The sequence below is a fragment of the Harpegnathos saltator genome, unplaced genomic scaffold (genome assembly GCF_003227715.2).
Source record: "Harpegnathos saltator strain DR-91 unplaced genomic scaffold, Hsal_v8.6 scaffold414, whole genome shotgun sequence".
NCBI lineage: Eukaryota > Metazoa > Arthropoda > Insecta > Hymenoptera > Formicidae > Harpegnathos > Harpegnathos saltator.
Window position 1 is genome coordinate 1,232,351 of NW_020230222.1, and position 7,722 is coordinate 1,240,072.

Below are 7,722 nucleotides of genomic sequence, written 5' to 3' on the forward strand. Positions count from 1 at the left end.
TTCTCTTACTTTTTCAATACTCCAAAACGTAACACTTTCGTTCAGAGCCTTCGTAACATGAGCGGCAAGTATTGTTATTGCCATGCAACTGACAAGGATATCAATGTTGTTTGTTAAGAGTCAATATTGCCGAGCGTATTATAACACATACATACACACATACACGCACACACAAATGATGTAAATAATTTATTAGAAGTTAAGAGATAACGATAACGACGTAGCGCGGACCATGCACGCATAGTCGACACCACAAGCTCGTGCTAACTCTAACACTGGCAATTATATATCGTGTACATTAGCTTTAATTTAATGCGTAATTATTTAAGAAGAAGAGTTCGTTCGACGGGTTTTAATAAGTTCTTATAGAATATCTTGGTCGAACTGGCTCGTTTTGTTTAGAATTTCGCGAAACATGTCTACACCTTACTAAGTTATCCTTAATAAGATGTAGCGCTTCTCTTTATTTATCGCATAAATCCCTCATTTAGTCCAATGTTCACCGCTGCCTCGGATATATCTAATGTTTGAGACAACGCGTGAATCATTGTTTCATATACTTATTGCATTATTATTATTGCTATTTGTATTACGCACATAACTGTGATGAAACATATCGTAGACGAAAAGCAAACACTCGAAGTCTCTCGTTTCTTTCGGGTCATGGAAATTGGCGTGTAATAATATGTTATATTTTCACTTTTATATACATGATATTAATCGATCGATATCCTTTCTTTTAGCTCTTTTATTCTCTGGAATAAAACATCCTCCGTGCACTTTGTGTTGCGTTGCTTTGAGTATCGCCTGTTTTCAATCTCTGAAACATGGTTTGAATACTAAGCGTCGCTGTAATGGGAAAACGTAGCTATTGCGACTCAAGTAGAATAATATGAATGCAGCTCTAAGCGCGTGGGCGCTAATCACCCACGTTGACTTGACATTTGCAGCGATGTCTATATCTCTGTTGCTTTAGTTTTTTAAATGTACACGAACTTTTTTTCTCTCCTTCTCTCTCTCTTTCTCGTATCTCGTTTCTCAATATCAGATGCAGCCGATGCCTCAATATTCTAGGAGCGATATAAATGCGAATTTATTAATTTTTTAATGAGAGTAATATATGACTACGCGCCAAATACATATACATATGTACATTCATATATATATATATACATATATATATATGTGTGTATGTATATATGTATATATACATATATGTTACATAATTGAAGAGAAAAGTTATTTTCGGTATCTGAAGATTGCGACAAAGATTTTAAGATTAACATCAGATAGTTTATGGAGTATCATCTCAGATGGAGGAGGAGGAGGTTGAGAAAGACATGTAGGGAAGGCTCGGTGAGATTTGTCTGTGAATCAACAGCAATATAACTCACTTTGCGTATATACATTTTCCGTATCTTCAAAATTGTAGCATTTGTTTTAAATAGAGATATTTCAGTAGAAGAAGAGGTAGCATCGTACGGTAATAGAAGAAACAACAGAGCTCTCCCTCGCTGTTTCCTTTATATATCGTTATCTTGTCAATATAGCAATAAAGGTCTTAAAAGTGCCTTGTTCTTGGCGTTGACGATACATTGCAAAAATTATATTCGCAATATTTTGGGATATAATGTAAAGATCTTACCATTCTTTCAAAAATACATCTAAGCAGATACATGTACATGTTCCAACTGTCAGTTCACACGCTATATTAGTGGTGGAGAGGAAATGACAGAATTATAAAAATTAATAGGATTACGATTTAAGAGAATGGAAGATAGCCAAAGAGGTATCCTGGAATATCAATGACTTTTGCGCTCGCCGAAGAAAGAACTACCCGCTTACACGACCATATCTGCCAAAATAATCAGAGTATCATATATATATAATTTGCAATTCTCAATTACATCATTTTAATGCCTTTTTGTAACGCCATCGACGCGTTACGTATATTGCGTTATGTTAGTTAATGTTAATTAACTTGATGTTACTGAACATCGGAAATTGATTATGTTATTGGAACACTTATTGTATATATGTATTTCGCAAGTTACATTAATCTTATTGAACGATCTATTGTGTAGAGAATGTCGCCTATATAGTGAAAGTTCACGAGAATATTGTAAGATTGTAAGTTTATATATCTCTGTTTCTAGCATTTTAATTAATGCAATCTATCGCTTGGAATGATATTTATTGAACTGCGTATCGAGTGAAAAGGGACTAAAGTGAACAAGGGGAAGAATAAAGGAAAGGAACAAAAAAACAAGAGAGAGAATGACAATATTTAACGTTCACACGTAAAATACGTACAAATGAATATATTACACGTTGCACAAAGTAATCTTGCTTGCGAGAGACAAAGAAGTTTGCGAATCGAGGATGATGCACAAACTTCAATCTATTACAACTGAAACAAAATACATCTCTCACATCATGTGAGGAAGTACGGTCCGTTATATCAAAATGATAAATGACCTGAGCCGCTTTTTAATCCTTTATCGGTCCACCTCTCGCCGATTCTAAAGCTTTTCATGATTAGCAGAATGGGAAGCCTGCACGGAATAACGAAGCAATAACTTTATAGAGACAAATTAGTTTTATGAATACATGTATGTGCATCGAAGAAGCTTCACAGCCAATACAATGATATCGATAAAGGGTTAAATGTTATGAAAAGGAAGGAAAAGAAAACGAGAAATACAATAAGAAACTTCGCAGTAAATTATAAATATTATCGTTGTTTCTCTAACACATCGATCAGATTATGTCATTAAAATGTATATCTTTTATTTTTACTGAAATTCTGTTTATTGCTTCTATTTAAGTTTATATTTAATAATACACGATCAATTAATGCCCAGAATAAATTCTTGCAATGGCTACGAAAGAAAAATATGTCTCTGTTTTTACAAATTAAACTCTGTTTAGCAACTGCAAACTGGAATCTCTAAAATTAATTTTAATCTATTGGAATCTTTGTATTTATATTTGTGAAATTACCCGTACTATTTATTACTACGGATATGTTATTATTATAGTGAATATCATATTTGTTACTATCGCCATTATTGCGCAAAACCTTCAGGAAACAAGTGTATATAATCTTTTCCTTTTGTATTCTGGACGAAATGTATATTTTAATAAAATATTCAAACTATGAAATATCTTGTTTAATGTTAATATAATAATTATTATAAATTAATTATAAACTAATATAACAAATTAATTATATTAAATATTACAAGATATTCTACGATTATATTGGACATGTCCAAGATATGCTAAAGAACGTTGCGTCTTGGCGAAAAGTGATGTCAGAATGATAATGTTAATATAATTAAAGAGACTTGAAGTTAAATATACTTTTTGAATTATATCAATAGCATAATGTTTGCCGAAGATATAACCCGTTGAATTTTGTATATTTTTCATAGCAAAGTAATAAGACGATCGATTTACCGTTGACTAGTACTACTTAAAAGGCTGAAATACGTCCGAATCGTTATTTAATCATACCACCTCGATTCTTCGTTAAGAAGAGTGGCACCTCGTAGCAGAAACTTTGGAATTAATTTCAATAGAAATAACGGGTCTAATAATCTGTTAAATCCTCTATTTATCAGAGAGTAAAACATTAATCTCAGAGATCGAAACTAATGTCTGAAAACATTAATATAGGATCAAAATAAGAATGATCCGAGCAAACCGCATCGAGCTGCGATCACGAATTTTGGAGATACAAGACTCGAAAGACTAAAAAGTGACAGGCCCGGAAATGACAAATCATGAAACGCTAATCAACGGAAAATGAGTGTTAAAATTTTAATCACCGATAAGATACAATAAAGACTGTTAGCTTTACGGGATTCCAGAGAAATCTCGCTGTGTATTAACGTCCTCTTAGGAATATCGTGGCCGGAATATGAAACATACCTCGATATAAGCATGGATGGTAACAGATATGGAATAATGGGGAAAAGATATCGGAAAGTATGTACAAAAGAGTATTAATATGAAAAACAGGCCAAATATGTACGAGTGTGCATCACCTAAGATAAGGAGACGTGAGAAGATGTGGAATTATTTTTATTTTAAATAAACAAACACATTCGCCAAATAACGCACAAAAATGCACAAAAACGCACTAAACACGCAAAATGCACATAAACGCACAAAAACGCACATAAACTCAGAAAACACAAAAAACGGCCAAAGACGTAAAAAAACGTTGGAAAACGCAGAAAAACGCCAAAGACGCATAAAACGTAAAAAAACGCTCAAAACCGCAAAGGAACGCCCAAAAACAAATATAAACGCATATAAAAAACAGATATGCAGAAATGCAGAAAAACGCACAAAACTATGTGAATGGAAAAGCGGTAGATGTGGATGTGAATGTGGATGTAGATGATGTGGAAGTGGATGCGAATACATAGAAACGCAAAAAAGCGCAACAAAACATAGAAAAAAACAGAAAAACAATGAGTAACGTAAAAAGACGAAAAAAAAACGATGTGGAACAGAGAAACGCAGAAAAGCGCAAAAAAGCAGAAAAACGCAGAAAAATACAGAAAATCAATGAGTAACGCAAAAAAACGAAAAAACGATGTAGATATGGATGTGGATGTGGATGCGAATACAGAGAAACGCAGAAAAGCGCAACAAAACGCAGAAAAATACAGAAAAATAATGAGTAATGCGAAAGAAACGATGTGGATGTAGATGCGGATGTCGATGTACATGTGGATTATGTGGATGCGGATGTGGAGATGTTGATGCGAATGTGGTCTTGACTGAAATGATCCTGCATGACAGCTTCGAGCGCAGGGCCTCATGGGATTTTTTCGCCAATGCGACTCTGCTGCCCCTTTCGACGGCAGGTTGCATGTTCGCATCGTGTTGTACAGTCGCGGACAAAATAGTTTGTGCCCGTTTTTTTGCAACCTTCGGAACGCATCCCGACTCGAGAAGAATAGGGTTGATATAGGACTATATTGTTGCAAAAAGAAGGGCCTGTATCTCTAACCGTTTAGGAGATATGGAGAGTTAAAGTTTTTCAACTTGTACCGTCAATATCTCCGTTTATACTGGGAATTGAGAGTCGAGATTTAGGGTGAGAATAGGATTGATACAGGAGTATATTGTTGCAAAAAAACGTGACTATATTTTGAGCCGTTTAGGAGATATCGAAGATTAAAGTTTTCCAACATTTCTCCGTTGATATCTCCGCTTCTACTGGGAGTAGAGAGTCGTCACTTACGGCAAAATGTAGGGTTTTGAGAGGACTTTAATTTGGTGCCAGATTGGTGCCAGAACCAGGCCTGTATCTCTAACCGCTTAGAAGATATCGAAGTTTAAAGTTTTCCAACCTTTCTCCGTCGATATCCAGCCTTCATCCGTCGATATCTCCGCTTCTATTGGGAGTAGAGGGTCGTCCATGTAGTCCAAAATGTAGGGTTTTGAAAGGGCTTTAATTTGGTACCTGTCCGAAGCCTGTATCTCTAACCGTTTAGGAGATATCGAAGGTTAAAGTTTTCCAACCTTTCTCCGTCGATATCCAGCCTTCATCCGTCGATATCTCCGCTTCTATTGGGAGTAGAGGGTCGTCCATGTAGTCCAAAATGTAGGTTTTGAAAGGGCTTTAATTTGGTACCTGTCCGAAGCCTGTATCTCTAACCGTTTAGGAGATATCGAAGGTTAAAGTTTTTCAACCTTTCTCCGTCGATATCTCCGCTTCCACTGGGAGTAGAGAGTCGTCCGTGTAGTCCAAAATGTAGGGTTTTGAAAGGGCTTTAATTTGGTACCAGTCCGAAGCCTTTATCTCTAACCGCTTAGGAGATATCGAAGTTTAAAGTTTTCCAACCTTTCTCCGTCGATATCCAGCCTTCATCCGTCGATATCTCCGCTTCTATTGGGAGTAGAGGGTCGTCATTGTAGTCCAAAATGTAGGGTTTTGAAAGGGCTTTAATTTGGTACCTGTCCGAAGCCTGTATCTCTAACCGTTTAGGAGATATCGAAGGTTAAAGTTTTGCAACCTTTCTCCGTCGATATCCAGCATTCATCCGTCGATATCTCCGCTTCTATTGGGAGAAGAGGGTCGTCCATGTAGTCCAAAATGTAGGGTTTTGAAAGGGCTTTAATTTGGTACCTGTCCGAAGCCTGTATCTCTAACCGTTTAGGAGATATCGAAGGTTAAAGTTTTCCAACCATTCTCCGTCGATATCCAGCCTTCAACCGTCGATATCTCCGCTTCTATTGGGAGTAGAGGGTCGTACATGTAGTCCAAAATGTAGGGTTTTGAAAGGGCTTTAATTTGATACCTGTCCGAAGCCTGTATCTCTAACCGTTTAGGAGATATCGAAGGTTAAAGTTTTCCAACCTTTCTCCGTCGATATCCAGCCTTCATCCGTCGATATCTCCGCTTCTATTGGGAGTAGAGGGTCGTCCATGTAGTCCAAAAATGTAGGGTTTTGAAAGGGCTTTAATTTGGTACTTGTCCGAAGCCTGTATCTCTAACCGTTTAGGAGATATCGAAGGTTAAAGTTTTCCAAACCTTTCTCCGTCGATATCTCCGCTTCTATTGGGAGGAGAGGGTCGTCATTGTAGTCCAAAATGTAGGGTTTTGAAAGGGCTTTAATTTGGTACCTGTCCGAAGCCTGTATCTCTAACCGTTTAGGAGATATCGAAGGTTAAAGTTTTCCACCTTTCTCCGTCGATATCCAGCCTTCATCCGTCGATATCTCCGCTTCTATTGGGAGTAGAGGGTCGTCATTGTAGTCCAAAATGTAGGGTTTTGAAAGGGCTTTAATTTGGTACCTGTCCGAAGCCTGTATCTCTAACCGTTTAGGAGATATCGAAGGTTAAAGTTTTCTAACCTTTCTCCGTCGATATCCAGCCTTCATCCGTCGATATCTCCGCCTTCTTTTGGGAGTAGAGGTGTCGTCATTGTAGTCCAAAATGTAGGGTTTTGAAAGGGCTTTAATTTGGTACCTGTCCGAAGCCTGTATCTCTAACCGTTTAGGAGATATCGAAGGTTAAGTTTTCTAACCTTTCTCCGTCGATATCCAGCCTTCATCCGTCGATATCTCCGCTTCTATTGGGATTAGAGGGTCGTCATTGTAGTCCAAAATGTAGGGTTTGAAAGGGCTTTAATTTGGTACCTGTCCGAAGCCTGTATCTCTAACCGTTTAGGAGATATCGAAGGTTAAAGTTTTCTAACCTTTCTCCGTCGATATCCAGCCTTCATCCGTCGATATCTCCGCTTCTATTGGGAGTAGAGGGTCGTCATTGGAGTCCAAAATGTAGGGTTTTGAAAGGGCTTTAATTTGGTACCTGTCCGAAGCCTGTATCTCTTAACCGTTTAGGAGATATCGAAGGTTAAAGTTTCTAACCTTTCTCCGTCGATATCCAGCCTTCATCCGTCGATATCTCCGCTTCTATTGGGAGTAGAGGGTCGTCATTGTAGTCCAAAATGTAGGGTTTTGAAGGGCTTTAATTTGGTACCTGTCCGAAGCCTGTATCTCTAACCGTTTAGGAGATATCGAAGGTTAAAGTTTTCTAACCTTCTCCGTCGATATCCAGCCTTCATCCGTCGATATCTCCGCTTCTATTGGGAGTAGAGGGTCGTCATTGTAGTCCAAAATGTAGGGTTTTGAAAGGCTTTAATTTGGTACCGTCCGAAGCCTGTATCTCTAACCGTTTAGGAGATATCGAAGGTTA